Genomic DNA, 18,393 nt, shown 5'->3' on the forward strand with positions numbered 1-18,393 from the left:
AAAAAAATATTTTATGTGTGTGTGCATGCGTGCGTGTGTGTGTGTGTGTGTGTGTGTGTGTGTACATGTTCGCATGCTCATGTCCATGTGGATGACTATGGGAGACAGAGGAGTCAGAAGCCCTGAAGCTGGAGTTACAGGCGATTGTGAGCTACCTGGTGTGGGTGCTGACTGGGAACTGAATGGAAGTCCTCTGCCAGAGCTGCAAGAGCTGAGCCATTTCTCTAGCCATCTAAATTCTCAAAGTGATGGGCTCCTGCTGTGGTCTGGAGCAAGACAATGAATGAGACATGAACTGGCTTGGTGCAAGTTAGAAAACAGGATCCACATTGTGTGAAAATGAGGCACATTTTCTGATTCAGAGTCCAGGGTCTCAGCCCTGGCATTCATTCATTCTTTCAATTACACTGGTCAGATTCCTGCAACTTTTGTACAACACTTAACACTTCCTCTATGAATACGGGGAAATATGAGGCAATACCCAAATGAACGAGCAATATAATATACTTAAAAGAATTGAGAACCACCAGGAAAAAAATCTGTTTGTATGTATCTTGTTTACAAATGTTTTTAGGAAACCTTTGTTTTATTTTATGTGTAGGGGTGCTTTGTTGGCACGTGTGTCTGTGTACCACATGTGTGACTAGAACTCAAGGAGGTCAGAAGGGAGCTTCAGATGCCCTGGAACTTGAGTTATGAATGATTGTAAACCATCATGTGGATACTGGGAACTTCAACCTAAGTCTGAGCTGCTCTTAACCTATGAGACATCTCTCTAGTCCTGTTACTGTTTTCTTTAAAATAAATAAATAAATAAATAAATAAATAAATAAATAAATAAATAAAACTTGCTTTTGAAGAAGGAGCATGGAAAACTAGATATCACAAGAAAGCTGCAAAACAAGTGTGTTAGATCTTGGGAAGACACGAGCTAATGCCCACTTATAAAGACTGAGACAAGAGAAGGCTGTAGAAATGAGGGCAAGATGAGTCTCCCCAGAGCTGGAACTACCCAAACTTGCCCGAGTCTTCACACATTCTTTCAAGTCCAGTTGTTGTCAGCATTGAGTAGAACTCTTTTGAGCTGGTCCTCTGAGAGGCACATTGTTTTTAATAAGGCCATGAGAAGCACCGGTTAGATCCAGCTGGAGGCAGAGGGTGGGAAAGCAGATGACATCAAGAGCTACGAAGAGGTTCAGAATTTACAAGGATGAACTTGTCAAACATAGCTGCCAAACTTCTCATGTAGATTTAAAACTCCTTTGGAAGTCCAAGATGCAGAGGCATTACTTGCCTGATAAGTTGCTCATGTGATGGAGACACAGGACATGGATTGCCCATGAGTACATAACAATAAGAGACCCAAGGCTTCTGAGTCTTTGGATAGCTTAGGCTCAGGTGGAGGACAAGGGGGATCCATAAGTGTATTCTACATATAGATGCCTAGAGAAAGAAGGGAGTAGGGGAGTCTATGTGAACATCAATTGGATGCATAAGGATGTTTGCCATGGTGAGTAAAGATGCAGGAGTTACCAAAGTGATAGGCTTCTCGTAATGAAGATGTCTGATGTAGAAGGCACTTGGCTACAAAGAGGAGTTATATGCAAATATGGAATTTTATTTTAAAGATTTTATCGCTGTTATTATTATTAACTTTATATATATATATATATATGTGTGTGTGTGTGTGTGTGCGCGCGCGCGCGCACGCGAGTGTGTATTATGGACACATACAGGCAGATGTCATAGAGCCCAGAAGAAAGTGCCAGATCTCTTGGAGATGGAGTTGCTTAACATGGATGCTTGGAAACTGAACCACAGTCCTCTGACAGTGTAGCAAGAGCTCTGAGGCACTGAGTCATCTCTCCAGTCCCAGAATTTGATTTTAAACTGCTACTCTGGGTGTGGTTCTGAAGAAGACTCGGCATTACCCCCAACATCCTGGGAACTTGTTCTGAGGACATGAATTCCTCCGCTTCACTCCAGACCCATTGGGTCAGAACCTTTGGAGAGAGAGCCATACAAGTTGGGTCCCAGGGTTTTCTACTAGTGCTTGGATTGATTGATTGATTGATTGATTGATTGATTTATTTATTCATTTTTGCAAAAAGCATCCTCTCCAAGTTGAAGCTTTGGTAAAATTTGCTGCAGAGTGAGGTAGAGACCAATTGTGTAGTTGTGTGTGTGTGTGTGCAGGGGGGGAGGTGAGGCTTTTCCAAGGCAATGCATTATTTTTAAAAGGGTGCATCCATTCTAAGCCTCTGTGTGTGTGTGTGTGTGCGTGTGCGTGTGCATGTGTATATGTGCATGTGTGCACACGTGTGTTAGTTGTGGGAGTTTGAGACAGTGTTTCCCTGTATAGCTCTGACTGTCCTGGAATTTGCTCTGTAGACCAGACTGACCTCGATCTCACAGAGATCTGCCTGCCTCTGTGCCACCATGCCTGGGTCATCCTTAGCTTTTTTAATGGTTTGATTTTTATGTAACGTATCCTAGGGAACAGAGGTGGGACCAGCCTGGTGAACTGGATGGTAGATTGCTTCTACTGAGAAAAGAGGTGCGTTATTAAGAGCAAAAGGCAGAGACTGTGATGTAAGTGGTGGCCATCCCCCAGCCTGTTCAAACCTCACAGTAGCAGAAGAAGAAATGGCAGATCTGTGTAGGCAGCGTGGGTTAAATGAAGTCAAGGTTCTTCTCCAGTGTTCCCTTCTGTCATCAAGTGCTAGCTGAACTGGCTTTTGTGTCTCTAACCTGTAAGTACGTGACTGACGCATCGTGTCCATCCATACCACCTTCTCCAAGGAAACAGAAGTGAGTCCTAGACACCGCGCCCTTCATACCCATTGGAGATGAGAATTTGGGAGTTCTGGAGTTCTTTCTTAGTGGTTCACCAAATTCCAATTTAGGAGTTGCTTCTAGAAAGAGGACGTTTGCTTCCTGGTGCCAGGATGCGTTTTTTTAGTTTCTCAGTTTGCTTCTTACTCAGCAACTGAGTATGTAAAGTACCCGGAGCCTTGCACTGAGCACTCAATGCTTGTGTTAGACTTCCCTCTTCCTGGCTATGCTTATGGAGAAAGCAATTATGATTCAGGGCTATAATTCAAAGCCAACCCTGATTGTGTAATTTGGGCAGTTAGTTCTCATTGCTTCAGCTTCTTTATCTACTTTGGTAGTGTGAATGAGAATGGTCCCTGTATGCTCACATATTTGAATGCTTGGTTTACAGTTCATGGAACTGTTTTGGATGGACTAGGAGATGTGGCCTCATTGGAGGAGATGTACCTCCAGGGTGGGCTTTGAGGTTTCAAAAACTCAAGCCAGGGCCAGTCTCTCTCTCCCTCTCTGTTTCCCTCTCCCCGTCTTTTTTCTCCCTTCTGCTTGAGGATCAGATGAAAATTCTCAGATACGGTTGCAGCACTATGTCTGTCTATCTGATGCCATGCTTCCCACTGTGATGGAAATGGATTAATCCTCTGAAACCATAGGCAACTCTTCAGGTAAAAGCTTTTTTTGTATAATGAGTTGGTCAAGATGTCTTTCCACAGAAATAAAATAGTAACTATGACACCTATGAAACAGAGGCCTAAATAAGGATAAACAGGGACAAGAACATCAAAGTGTGAATGCCGCAGCCTCTTCCATTCCTAACCTTCCCTGGAAGAGTTTAGGTCTCAGAACCTTCATTTAGATGTAGAAGTAAGGACAGTGATGGGAAACTACCCAGAAAGGAAACAGGACTCTTATGGAAGAGCATCCTGGATCAAAAGGCTGAAGAAGAAGATGATGAAACAGGCAAGACCAGGCAGAAGGTGGCAGAGGGGAGCAATGGGCATGAAGAAAGCTTATGTAAAGTGATATGGCTATAAAGACATAAGGAAGGAGAGAAATACAATTCTCTTTTCCTTTTCGAATAACTTTTAGGAAAACATTAGTAGGAGCTTGAAGTAGATTTGTGCTCTTTTGTGTTGTACACTAGTCTCAGGCCTAACTAGATTCAGTGATTTCTTAGTTCTATATTCCCACCTTCTGGAGACATACCTAGATTCCAGGTGTCCAAGGTCAACCCATTTCATACTTCACTTTCTCAATTTTCAGCAATAAAGGTGACCAACTTATAAGACAACACACGAGCATATTTCCAGGAAGGGGTTGACCAGGTGTCCATCAGTAATAGCAGATTTTGCAAGCAAACTCCTAAGGCAAACCCTATTTTATGCACAGACTAAACAATGTCCTGACATTGTATTTAAACAGTGCAACTTTCCTGAGGATTGCTGGTGACAATTCTCGACAAAGGTCTGCAGAGAACAGCTACAGCCATGGGCCAAAGGAGGATTTTACACTTGCCTGCCTAGAAAAATTGCTAAGCCTAGGTCCATTCTTCTTCAATGCCCCATCTGAAAGCATTTACTCTAATAAACACAGGGAGATGAAATAATGATCATGTCACAGGTGCATAGAAGGGATAATAAGATATTAATATACAGCCCAAATAAATGCAACTCCCTTTGAGGGAAATAGCTAATTTGCCAATATGTATGAATCAATTTAACTTATGAAGGGAGTAGAATGGCTTGTTGGGTCAGAGCAACCGTGCTGATTAACAGACTACCAATTCTTTAAATTTGCCTCTGCCCAAGAGAAGTTGAAAATTCATTTTGCCTTGATGCGCAAAATCCCACTACTTCTCCCACAAATTTAAATTCTGTATGGTTTTTTTTTCTGTAGAAAAAAATAAAAGTTTGAAAATAAAATGAAGTCATTCACACAGTTAGATATTTGCAAGTGTCTATTTAAACCATGAAGTTAGACTTTGCTCTGTTCCTGAGTTTTTTATTTTAATTGGTTTCCATTTATGTGTGTGTGTGTGCATGTGTGTGCACATGCCACATCATGCAAATGGAGTTCAAGGGACAAGTTGTAGTCATAGATTCTTTCCTTCCACAGTGTGAGTCCTGGGGATTTAACTTAGATTGTCAGGCTTGGTGACAAACATTTCCATCTTCTGAGCCATCTCATTGACCCTTCTGAATGCAATTTTTAAAATGCTCATTGATTGCTTTAGTAACTATTTGCTGAGTACCTAGTAGGCAGGTACTTGGCATATTGTCAGTCTGTGGAGTGTGGATCTGTGAGCCTATCTTTAGGACGAAGAACATGAGCAGATAAGAGAGCATAGCAGGGTGCACATGTATGTATTCTGTACTCAATCCATAATCACAAACAGTGAAGTGTGATGACAGAGAGGACCAGAAAGGGAAAATGGAGGAAGGAGTAAGGCATAGATTCAGTAAGAGGGCCAAAGATGCCTGTCTGAGAAGAGGACCCACCATGCAAGGCCCTCAGGATAATCATCAACACATGGTCAGTGTAAGAAAAGAGCGTTTCATTACCACTAAGAATTTTTTGTAAGGTTGCATAATTTAAAACCCAGCTTGTCTCTCTTACTTCATTTGACAGAAAAGGAAACTGAAGCTAGGCTGGCTGAGGAACTTTCTCAACATTGTGTGTAAACTGTGATAAACTAGCTTAGGTTTCTGGTTGTCAAGCTGCTCAAGTGTGCCATTCTCTTCCAAGGCTTCAGTTGTAGAATGTTCCAGAAGCAATTATCTACTGTAAAACATTATACAGCTTGTTTTGGTTGTGTAATTGGTAGGCTCTTCTATGAAGCAAAGTTTCCTAAGCCCAGGACAAGAGCCTGCAGCACACTGCAATAGTAGAAACCCCTCTTCTCTTCGGGCTTCCTCCCTGCCCCCAGTGGTAGTGCCTATTGTAAATGGAGCCTGGCTGTTGCTAAGCATTTGCTCATCCCCATCCCACATTTCTGCCCTCTTCACCCCTCGCATAAGCATGTCTAAAGACTAGAAAATCATGTTAATGCACCAAGGACCGGGGGAGGCTGTTTTTGATATCTATTTATAGCCTTTCTTGCTAGATGGAAATCCATCCTTAAGATCCCAACATCCACTATTAAAGGAGAAAGACAAAAACCAGGAGGTCAGGGCACAAGTCCCAGTGGGAAGTTATTAGTGTCATCTTGGTATTGCTCAGTCTACTCTATCATTAAACATGAATAGTCAGTGCATGCTGGGTAAGGTGACCAATGCAGTCTGCTCTGGGCTGAATGATGGTGTGTGTGTGTGTGTGTACGTGTGTTCTGTGCATATGCATTTTTTACAAGGACATGGTAATGGGTATTTATTGATCACCTGTATATATTCAGACCATTGAGGAGCAAAAAAAAAAAAAAAAAAAAAAAAAAAAAAAAAAAAAAAAAAAAAAAAAAAAAAAAAAATGACTATATCAAAAAATTTGAGAGGCTTTCCAAATCTTTGTTGGTTTTAAGCAATTCTGGTAAGGTAAACAAAAGGTTACACTTAAGAATGGTAAAGTAACAAGAGAAAAGGGCTCACTGTAAATACCTTAGTCATTTCTTGCTACTTAAATTTCTCAAAAGGATGGATGCTCACCTTACTAGACCTGGATGGAGGAGGGTGGTCCTTGGACTTCCCACAGGGCAGAGAACCCTGATTGCTCTTTGGGCTGACGAGGGAGGGGGACTTGGCTGGGGGAGGGGGAGGGAAAGGGGAGGCGGCGGTGGGGAAGAGACAGAAATCTTTCATAAATAAATTTAAAAAAAGCAAGTTAAAAAATTTCTCAAAAGGGATTTTTTTTTTAAAATGACTCTCAAAATATTAATGGAGACATGGTAGATTGTAAATTAAAAAACAGAAATGGCAGTGGTTCCTCATGAACGGGCCAAACTGGAATGTGTTTGTGACTGTCCCGAGATTTCCTGCAACATCCTACCCAGTTTTTTTGTGGCAGAAGCAGAACTAGTAGGAGGCAGAGTCTTGCTGGAGGAAGCTTGTTGCTGGGGATGGGCTTGGAGAGGAAATGGCTTCGTTCCACTTCTCCCTTTGCTCTCTGTGTGTCATGTTTGCCGTGAAGGATGTGATCTCTCCGCTTCCTGTCTCCACCCCTTGTGGCCATGTCTTTCCCCTGGAAAATGGACTCAGCTTCTGGAACCAAAAACCAAAAGAAACTCTTCCTTCCTAAAGTTGGTTTTATCAGGGTGTTTTCTCACAGAATCAGATGAGTCCCTAATACACCCTCTTGGTCTCTGCGGCACACAGTGTGAACCAGTTTCAGAGTAATCCCCATGGAAGCCCAGCCCCACTGGAGAGACTGAGGGTCGTGTGGCAATAGCAGATTGGACCAGCAAATATTTGAACGTTCACTGTTAAGTTAATGGGTGCTGGTGTGATCATTGCCAGACAGAAACAATTTTTTCTTTATATTTTATATTGTTTTTTTTTATAGAGCTATACATTTTTCTCTGCTCCCTTCTCTTCCTCCCTCTCCCTTTCTATTCTCTCCTGTGACCCCCATTTTCCCAATTTACTCTGGAGAACCTGACTTTTTCTCCTCCCTATGAAGATCCATGGTATGTCTCTCTTGGTGCCCTATTTGTTGTCTAGGTTCTCTGGGATTGTGGACTGTAGGTGGCTTTTCTTTCCTTTATGTCTAGAAGCCACCTATGAGTGAGTACATATTATATTTGTCTTTTTGAGTCAAGGTGACCTCACTCAATATGGTTTTTTCTAGATCTATCCCTTTGCCTGCATATTATAAGATGTGATTATTAATTTTTTTTACTGTTGTGTAGTACTTTGTTGTGCAAATATACCATATTTTCTTTATACATTCTTTGGCTGAGGGGTATCAAAGTTGCTTCCAGGTTCCGGCTATTACAATAATGCTGCTATGAACAGAGTTGAACACAGGCCTTTGTGATATAATTGAGCATCTACACTGAAAGCAACAATTAATAAGTGGGACCTCCTGAAACTGAGAAGCTTCTGTAAGGCAAAGGACATGGTTAACAAAATGGTAGCCTACAGAATGGGAAAAGATCTTCACCAACCCCATGTCAGATAGAGGACTGGTCTCCAAAATATACAAAGAACTCAAGAAACTTGACATCGAAAGAACAAATAATCCAATAAAAAATGGGGTACAGACACAAATAGAGAACTCTCAACAGAAGAATCTCAAATGACTGAAAGACACTTAAGGAAATGCTCAACATCCTTAGCCATCAGAAAAATACAAATCAAAATAACTCTGAGATTCCATCTTACACCTGTCAGAATGGCAAAGATCAAAAACATTGATGACAGTTCATGCTAGAGAGGATGTGGGGTAAGGGAAACGCTCCTCCTTTGCTGGTGGGAGTGCACACTTGTACAGCTGCTTTGGGAATCAGTATGGCGATTTCTCAGAAAATTAGAAAACAATCTGTCTCAAGACCCAATACTTCAATACCTCTGATGGGTATATACTCAAAAGATAGAAGCAATTTAAGGGGAAAAAAGGTTTAGTTTAGCTTGTGGTTCAGGAGATGGAAGTGTGGCTGGTAAGGGGAGAGAGAGGGAAGGAGAGAGAGAGAGAGAGAGAGAGAGAGAAAGAGAGAGAGAGAGAGGAAGAGAGAGAGACAGAGAGAGAGAGAGAGAGAGAGAGAGAGAGAGAGAGGCAAGGCAGGAAGCAGAACTAGCCTATAATCCTCTTCCAGTGACCCCCTTTTTCCAGGCATTCTCCTGCCCCAAATGTCCCTTAATTTCTCAAAACAGAACCACGATCTGGGGACCAAGTTTTCAAACAAATGAACCTTTGGGGGGAACATTATATTCTGGCCATAAGAGAGTCCAGTCAACGGTTCATCAACATCTTCTTTCCAAACTGCCAACATCCCCGCTTCATTATTTTCCTTCATGCTTTCCCCAACTACTGTTCAGCTTCAAACCCCTTGACCCCTCCTTAGAAAAACCTCAGCTGTGGTTTTCCCCTCTTTTCAATGCACTCCACTCTGTCTAACAATGAAAAAGAATTAAAATTTTTAAAGTGTGGGAAAATGAGACATTTCTCCCCTACCAGTCCAGGTTTGCTTGTCTTGGATTCATCTGCATAATCTGCACATCTGTCCCGTGTTTCTAGAAAATTCTTACATTGCTGTGTGTGTGTGTGTGTGTGTGTGCGTGTGTGTGCATGTGAGCCTGAACTGATTGTTAGTGGGTGTGAGCAGGTCACTTAGTGTCGGGGTGACACAGTTTGAACTGAAGTGCTGAGTGGCCTTGGCAGATTCCAGGAGCTCTCCTTGGGAACTGGGTTTATTTGGGCCATATTGCTTTTCTCGGCCGCTTCCCTTGACCTCCTGCATTTCTGTCTGTGGATTATTATTATTATTATTATTATTTTTTTTTTACTAAGGGAGATGCTTAGGTATGGTCTGGAGGAGATAAGTGATTTGGTCAAATCGCAACTGCCAAAGCTGGAGATTCCGGAGTACTTTAATAGCCCTGGCTGACCTCTAAATGAAACGCCACCTTTGGTTATTAACATCTCTCTCTCTCCTTTTATGATTTTTCGGAATATAATTTGTCACAGTTTTTATCTGCACAGAGCAAGCTTTAAGCTTTTAAAAATGTGAGTTATCTTTTTACAACTGCTAACAATTACACATCGCGAACAGGCTGTTCTGAAAACCAATTATGAAAACCCTGGCCGGGAGCGGGAGCAGAGACTCTGGAGTGTGTGCTCGCTGTTCTGAGTTGGCGATTTCTGAACCCTGGCCATGGAGCTGCCTCTCACTTAGAAACGAGGAGCCAGATGCCAGGCTTAGAAATGGCCTGCAGATCTGGAAGATAGGACAGGGCCAGAGAAATTAGCTGTCCTTGTTCTAGATGGACATCTGATAAGCAGGATGCGGGCTGTTCCAGATTGGAACAGTGAAGGGCTTGCTTGCTCTAAAAAGCATAGAGATGATTATCAGGAGGGCATCTCTGAGCTACTAAGTCTCAGATCTCAAAGACTGGATTTACTCTGAGTTGCAGGTGCTGTGCCGGGTTCCAACCTCAGAGACGACTTTCGCCTCGCCCCCTCCTGTTCTCTGTGGTGCGGCCGAGGGAAAGTGTCAAGTTCCACTGGGCTGCTCACGACTCTGTGTCCCAGTTCTTGAGCCAATTGAATTCAAACCCTGGCCCTGAAACCGTGTTTTAGAAACCCGCCTCACCTCCCTGCCTCAGCTTCTTCTCAGGTAGCAGAAGGATGGAATAAGTGATGGAGAACACTCTGAAGGATGCGCAGTGAGTCAGGGGACCTGCTGTGACGTTGCTGTTTGTGTCATTGTCATTACACGGCAGCGAACACTGAAGGATGCACCATTTGCCCCACGATCATGAAATGACTGTGGAAATTAGTTCACCCAGGACAGCCTTTTTGCCTTTTTCATTAAGGCAAAAGGTCTTATTTTGTGGCAGTTGAGATTATGATGAAGAGCCGGCAGGAAACGGTGTAAAAACCATGGGCAGATTTTTCAAATATGAGATTGAAGGAAACATCTGTGGTTAGACCACGAAGAAAGTAGGGCAGAGAGTAAAATGGGGGTGCCCTGAATGCGAGCTCACCCACTCTCCAGGTGCAGCCCCCCCTCTAACCCTTCAGGATGCCCCTTGTGCCCAGGCACCTTCTTCTTCCAGGAGGGGCTCCTGGGCCAAAGCACCTTGTATCGCTTACTTCCCCAGCGTTTGTGGCAAAGCAAATGTGATCTCCACTGTCAGGGATTGGGCAAGGCAACTTGATAAATGATAAAGGGGAGAGAGACAGAATGGAGCAGGGGGAGAGGGGAGAAAAGGCAGGAAAAGAGAGAGAGAGAGGAGAAAAGGAGGGGGAGAGGAAAAAGAGAGAGAGAAGGCGGGGAAGAAGAGGGAGAGAAGGGGGAAGTTCAAGAAGAGTAGAATGGAGGGAGAGGAGGAGGAGGCAGAAAAGGAGAAGAAAGAAGACAGGGCAAGGACTAGGAGAAAGAGAAGGATGTAGAAGAGGAGATGAAGGAAGAGAAGGAAGAAGAGGAGGTGGCAAAGGAGGAGGAAGAAGAGAAGAAGAAGAGAGAGAGAGGAAGAAAAGGAGAGGAGGGGAAAGAAGAAAAGGGTGAGGATAAACAGGTTCTTCACCTACCCTGGCTATAGGCTTTTATGTATTATTTCACTTAAGTTGTGTGGTTAGCCCAAACAGACCTTAAGGTGTACACCGTGGAAGGTTTTACAAATGACATAGGACATAATCATTGTGGAGTACATGTGTGTGTGACAGGGTGACACTTGCCTGAAACTTACCCCAAGCCACCATGCTAAGTAGTAGGCACAGGTTGGATGAAGACAAAACTCCCTCTCGGCTGCAGGGATGCTCAAAGCTGGTCCTGCTGTAGCCTTTGCCTCAATCTGGGGGTTTCCTTTGCTTCCCTCTGGGCTGAACCATTGGAGACACCCCAGTAAGTGTGCACTGGCTCTCCCCTGGCAGCTCCTGCCTCCTCTTAAAAGAACAATTAGAAGATTCTTTTCCAGGAAGTGATTGTTTTTCTTCTCCTCTCAGGGACCACTGTCTGCCCGGGCCTCAGGGGTAAAACATTCCCTTTGCTCAGTCTCTGTGGCAGGAAATCTATGTAGAAAGGATGAACAGGATCCTCTCAGTGCCTGCTTCCTTTACATTATTTTGCTTCTGTTATTTCTCATTTTGCTTCCAATCTTTTTTGGCTGCTCAGGTTTCCATTGACTTTACCTCAGATCTGCCAACTTGACTCCCAGTGACCTCACTGAGGAACCTGGCTTTTCCCTGCCCAGTGGCCCCTGCCCCAGAGACCAGAGTGAACATGGATGGCTGGCAGAAACACCACAAGCTGCAGAGGTGCTGGGCGCCTTCTGCATCATCCTCTTGATAGGCCCTTGCCCACACATCTTTGGGGTAAATTATTTGCACAAAGTCATGGGTCTTTGCCTCTGAGGTTTCTGCCCCAAAGGAACTCCTGCCCGCTGAGACTATGTCTGTGCTAGGCCGTTTTTCCTTTGCCTGCCCCTCCTAATCTCTCTTTAGGGGGACTGATTCAGCTTGAGCCCACGATCCAGGTGGCCTGCCTCATACCAGCTTCCTCCTCAACAACCTGGCAATGTATATCAAGGAGTCCTCTTAGAACCCAGGACCATCTACCCAGAGTCAACTTTGGGACCTGAGGTGGCTGGCTGCAAATTCAAGATTCCATACTTGGTTCCTATCTTCCTTTCCTTCCCTTCCTTCTTTCCTTCCCTTCCTTCTTTCCTTCCCTTCCCTTCCTTTCCCCTTCCCCTTCCTTCCTTCCTTCCTTCCTTCCTTCCTTCCTTCCTTCCCTCCCTCCTTCCTTCCTTCCCTCCTTCCCTCCTTCCCTCCTTCCCTCCTTCCCTCCTTCCTTCCTATGGATCAAACACAGGACCTTGGTCAATAGGCAAGCTCTCCATGACTCTCTCACCGCCAGTACCGAGTAGTATGTTTCGAGTATCTAAATGAACTAGGCACAGTCCCATGCATGTGACAATTGTGGCACATTTACATCTACATTTACAGATTCAACTAACCATGAATCGAAATCAGTTTTAAATGTAAAACACTTAGTTAGTTAGTTAACTGGTGTTCGTGTGTGTGTGTGTGTGTGTGTGTGTGTGTGTGTGTGAGAGAGAGGGCCCATTTGTGCCCTGGTTCTTGTGGAGGTCATAGGTAACTAGCAGAAGCCAATTCTCTTCATCCACCTTAAGTCAGGCTATCATCTTGCTAGTCTGTCAAAAATATTTCTTAATAACACGCCGGGATTGTGATGTAGCTGAGTTGGTAGAGGACTTGCCCATCATAAGTAAAGCCCTGGGTTTGAGCTCTAGTGATGGGTAAGCTGGGTATAGCTGTACATGCTTACAACCCCAGCATCAGGGAGGTAGAGGGAGGAAAGTCAGGAGTTCAAAGCCATCCTCAGCTAAATAGAGAAATTTGAGGTCTGCCTGACCTACACAAGTCCCTGTCTCCAAAAAGGAAGCAAAACAAAACCAGGATAGCATATACACTAAACGTATACACTTATTCTCCAGACAATGCAGCAAAACAGCTCTTTACCTGATACTTGCTTCAGAATGGGTGCTGTAGTTTAAGGTACAGGGGAAGGTAGGCACAGGTTCCATGCAGATTCTCGTATAATCATCAGCATCTGCAGGTGTTGGTATCAATGGCAGCTCTAGAGCTAAACCCATAGATACTGAGGAGCATGGCACCTGCTTCCCCTCCTCTCTCCCTCACATGAACACTGGGAAGAAGACTTTGGGCACCTCCCCTGAAGCAGGAGAGAAGTGTTTCTACTGTCCACACCTTCCAAGCCTGTGTTCTGTGGATGCTCACGAGGTGCTTACACACAGAAGGCTAAAGCAAGCAAGAATGCAGAGGGCGAGGAGATGCCACATCAGTTGGTGATGGCGCTGAGGATGGCCCGCTCAGAGCTGACACACAGCCTCCCCTTGCTCCTTGCGGTAATGATTGGCTCTCTTTTTCCTGGCAGCCGGGAGTCAGACAGAAAATCTTCCTTCCAGACTGTTCAGAAGTCTGCTCTGCTGGGAGCCTCTCCCTCACTTCCGCCTGGTCCCACAGGCAAAGTGATTCCTCCTCCCCTGGGCCTCCCGGGCCCTCAGCTCATGCATCTTTCACTGGCTCTGTCTCACTAATCATCTGGTTAGAGAGACGTCTCCCCAACCAAACAGAACACATGCTTTTCTTATTTTATTTTTGTGATGTTGGAGCTCAGATTTGGGGACTTGGATAGGCCAGGTAAGCTGCCCACCACTGAGCTACCCCTAGCCCTGCTCTTAAAATTCCAGCCTGGTGCACAGAAGCATGTACGCAGTAGCTACTTACTAAATGCTTACTGAATCCAGTCATTGCTTCATCTGACATTGAACTAAGAATCGTATACTACACTCAGGCGCTGGCATTTAAGTGGTCCTGATGATATGAACCCAGCACAAGGGTAGAGGTCCTGGCAGGCTTTGGGCTGGCATTGTGGATGCTGTCCATCACTGAGTCTAACAGGGTCTGAAAGCCAAGCCATTGGAGTTTTTAAAGATTTATCATTTTTAAATTACATATTTGTGTGTGCAGATGAGCACAGAGGCCAGGGGTGGAGGGTCCCCTTGGAACTGGAGTTAAAAGTGGTTGTGAGCCACACAGCATGGACGATGGGAAGCAAGCTCGGGTCTTCTACAAGAGCAGTATGTGTTCTTAGGAGCTGAGCCATCTCCCTAGACCCAGGAGTTGGATTTTATTCCAAGTACCATGGTACTAAAGAAAGTATCAACAACATGGTGACTCAGTCCAAGAGGACGTTGACAATTGCTAGCTGAGTGGCATTGCTTTAGGGTAATCTAGTGTCTCCCCTAAAGTCTCTGCCCCTGAAATCTAAGCGCATCCATTGCTCTTCTCATCCCTGTCACACAATGCCCACCCGAAGTGGCTTCAGGAAGGGAGATGCCACTTCGGCTCCGGGTTTCAGGGAACTCAGCAGGGTAGTCGTGGAAATGTGTGATGGTAACGCGCTTCTCCTTCTGGGATGGTGAGAGCTTCCAGTACAGCTTCTTACATTCTGGGGGATCTGAAGACCAGAATCTGGGTGATGACTCTTGAGTCTTACTTGACAATGGCCCATATCCTCCCGTGAGGCCCTACATCCTGAAAGGCTCACCCTCTTCCTAAACTGAGCCATCAGCTGGAGACCAAGTGTTCAAACATGTGAGCTTGTGGGGGGTATTTCACGTCAAGTCACGACACTAAGAATGTGAAAATATTTGAAAATGGGCTTTTTGAAGTCATAAGTAGTGCAATAGCATCACACCAGAGTGGGTTGGTTCTAATTCAAATTAAAATAAAAAAGTCCATTTATAAAAGGCCGTATTGTAATACAGAGAGACATGAAGGTGACCACAAAGGCAGAGACTGGATTATACATCTCCAAACCATAGAATGTTGTCATACTGCTAGCTACTGCCAGGACCTGAGGGTAGTCTGGGATGGATTCCCCTTCAGAGTCTCCAAAATGGGGTCCTGGACTGTCAAAGCGCAAATGTGTGTTTTCAACCCTTATCAAATTTTATGATTGCTTCTTAAAGGTGCCAAAAGAAAGTCACAGTGATGTGCTCTGGGGGTGAGGTGGTGAAGGTGAGAGAAAAAGAGCTAGACAAGCAAAGAAGGATTGAAGAAGTCAGGGTCAAAGCGTCAGGCAGGACGTCAGAACAGCCACACGCTCGTCTGGTCCTGCCGGCCAACTGAACGCTGCTTTCTGGCTTAATTGCAGTCACTGGAAGAGAAAATGACCCCGTTTTCTTATCCAGAAGACCAGACCTCACTCTGAGCACAGACTGCTGTTGGGCACAGAACAGAACTAAAGGTACCACAAAGTTCCCTGGTGAAAGGCTTAGGTAGAGAAGACTCCCCTTGGCTATCCCAGCTCTGCATGACTGGCTGCTATGCTTAAAGAAATATATGGGTTTAAATGGATTCAATTAGGGGGTCAGCACTCTAGAGAAGAGGGGGTTCTCCCAGCCAAGGGGTCTTTGCTTCCGTGATTGTTCAAAGAGGTAGAGGCTACAAAATGGGGAAATAAAAAGATAAACTTGACTTTTCTATATCTAGAAGGAATCACATACTTGCCCTTAAAAGGCATCTTTTGACACACAAGCAATTCCACTAGGGAGCCTCTGGGTAGATAAAGGAGATTCTAGAATGTTCTAGTTCAATCCCAACTCAGTGGGATTTGCATAGGCTCATATCTTTAAATTAGGTGAATAGAGGGTGTAGGGATGGATCAGTGAGCAAAATTCTTGCTGTACAAACATGAGGATGTGAGTGCAGGGTCTCTGGGCTTAACCCAAAGCTGGGAGTGACATCATCACTTTCCTGTAACCCCAATGCAGTGTCGGTGGCAAGACAGACAGATCCCCCTGGTTCACTCGCTGGCCAGCCAGTATAACCAAAACAACAAGCTTCGTATTCAGTGAAAGACCCAGTCTCCAAATCACATGGAGAACAATAGAGGAAGATGCGTAAAGCCAACTGCTGGGCTACATGCAGCAGTAACAGCAATAATAGAGTAAAAATGGGCAAATAATAGCCCTTCTTCCAGCAACTTCGGGCTCTTTTAAGACAGGGCATTAAGGCACAGGTTGTCTCCTCCTGTAGCTGTGTGTTGGAACCACTCAGGGAGCTTTGTGGAACATGGGTGCTTGGCTTCTGCCTCCATAATCCGGTTGAATAGGACTGGGGTAGAACCTGAGTTATCAGGTTACACCAGAGTATCATTTGGGGAACTAGTGCCGTGACCCCCTTGGTACACGTGGCAAACATCCGTCATGCTCAGCCCCTGGGGAAGGTGTGATCTACTTCACAGTGGTGGGTTTAGCCTGGTACAGATTTCTTCCCCTTCTTTGTAAGGTGGTTGCACCAGCCACCTAATGTCCCTATTAGTTGCTTTTCTTGTTGTTATGACAAAACACCTGGCAGGAGAAACTAAATGGAGAAAGGGCTTTATTTTTCCACTTGGCTCACAGTTTAGGAGACACAGTCCATCATAGGGAGACCATGCAGGTGGGAGGGGCTCCAGCTACGGTGGAAGGGGGTGTGGCCGGTGACATCACATCAACAGCCAGGACCAGGACGCAAGGTGGGGATATAACCTTTCGGGCTCACACTCTGAAGCCTGTATATGTGAGCTATGTCCTGTATTTGAAAGGCTCTGTTCTGTGGACCAGGTGTTCAAATGCACAAGCCTGGGGGCGAGGGCGGAGGCAGACCAGCTTACCTATCTGTAAAATGAACCAAAATGCTGACCTCGTGAGGTAATTCTCCAGGAAGACAGACATTCATGAAATGTGCCGGAACATAGTAGCATGGGTTTGACACAGGACACTACATGAGAGTAAATATTTGGTTGGGATCCCTCTGGGACCCGTGTCTCCCACACCTCTAAGGTTGCATGCGTGGCATCCTTACCATGGCTTTCTTACAGGCCCTCAGCCATGTGTGGAGATGTAGAGGCATATTAATGAAGCTCCGTTCTTTAAATAGCGCGGGGCGCACATCTGACTCTATGTTTATCTGCCTGCTGGAATCAATGGTGTAAATAATGGTGCCATGTGATATTTGAATATTTCTACGACTCATATTTTTCATTCTAATTAAAGCCAGAATGTTCCCTTTTAGAAATCAGTATGAATAATAAAAACCCAGCTGCCTGACTATTAACATTGTAGTTTTTGTTGGAAAAAAAAAATAATTGTAAAGGGCTGGTAAGGGAAGGCTGGTGTGATGAGCCCTTTCCACATGGGGTGGCCTGGGTGTAACAATCCTGACCCTCAGGGACTTGCTGGCCCTTAGGCCTGCCTCAGTATCATCTGGAGTCTTCCTGGGGTGGCTATGGGAACCAATGGCAAATACTTCTTGCCTATCCATACTTGGGGGCCAGAGTGAATTCCACTTCCACGATGAAGGGTCCTTCTAGGACTTCCTATGACCCCCAAAACTTTAGCTGCCCCTGACTGCCCACAGGGTTTGCCTACCAGGCTGCGGGTATCTCACCTAACACACCTGGAAAACAGGCCTGAGTGTGGAATGGATAATATTGCTTTTTATTATTACTGAACTGTAGCCTATCGGCAGAGCTTATCTCCTTTTGGGGCCACTGGAGAAAAGTCTCTTCCTTGGCTTTTTGTGGTGTTGTTGTATCTAGGAGCTGAGAACATCTATTGGTTCTTGGACCCTTCGTCTTCAAATCACACAGCCCCAACCTCTGTGTCCACTGTGACAGCTCTTGCAACTGTACCTCAAAGGGTATCCTTGTGACATCCTGAAATCCACCTGGATATCCCTCGTCTTGTGGTTAGCTGGCTAATGGCCTTGATTTGTCCAGCCATCCTGATATCTCTGCCACTCTAAAAGGTCATTTGGAGGGTCAAACAAAATACTCCATTTGTGCTCGGAGCCCAAAGTCCAGGGCGTGAGCTCCAGTCTGAGCTTCAGGGTCCCCTTCTCCTTCATCAGGGCATCCACTCTCTACTTCCTCACCTCTGACGCAGGTAGAGAGGGGCCCTATGGGGAGGCATCTAGCCCAGACCACTTGGCAAAGTATCTCAGTCCCTCTGGCACCCCTCTCGTCCTGCTGCGTGCTCCCACAGACCCTGCAACCGGCTGGAAGTGAAGCCAGGCGTTCTGCCTCCTGACCCACTTCTTGGCCTTGGCTGTCTAACAGGCAATGACTTTCAACCGTTTTGTTTGTTCACTTGATTTTAAATTGGGAATGAATGTTGAGAAATGGAGCTGAGTTGCCCCAGGGAAGGAGAAGCCACCACTTCTATATCCCATCCCTGTCCAAAGTCGAGACTGCTGAGCTTTGCAGGGAGAGGCTGGATAAATGCAAGATGATACACACACACACACACACACAGGAGAGAGAGAGAGAGAGAGAGAGAGAGAGAGAGAGAGAGAGAGAGAGAGAGAGAGAGAGAG

The 18,393-nt window shown here is 45.1% G+C and overlaps 1 protein-coding gene across 1 annotated transcript in view; it reads right to left on the reverse strand.

The window, feature by feature from the left end:
• Maf (MAF bZIP transcription factor) overlaps nucleotides 1-18,393 on the reverse strand; it is a 333,362-nt gene that overhangs the window by 145,316 nt on the left and 169,653 nt on the right. The window lies entirely within an intron of this gene.

This window comes from Alexandromys fortis, unplaced genomic scaffold, assembly GCF_014885135.2.
Source record: "Alexandromys fortis isolate MF-2015 unplaced genomic scaffold, M_Fortis_MF-2015_v1.1 scaffold_1, whole genome shotgun sequence".
Taxonomy (NCBI): Eukaryota; Metazoa; Chordata; class Mammalia; order Rodentia; family Cricetidae; genus Alexandromys; species Alexandromys fortis.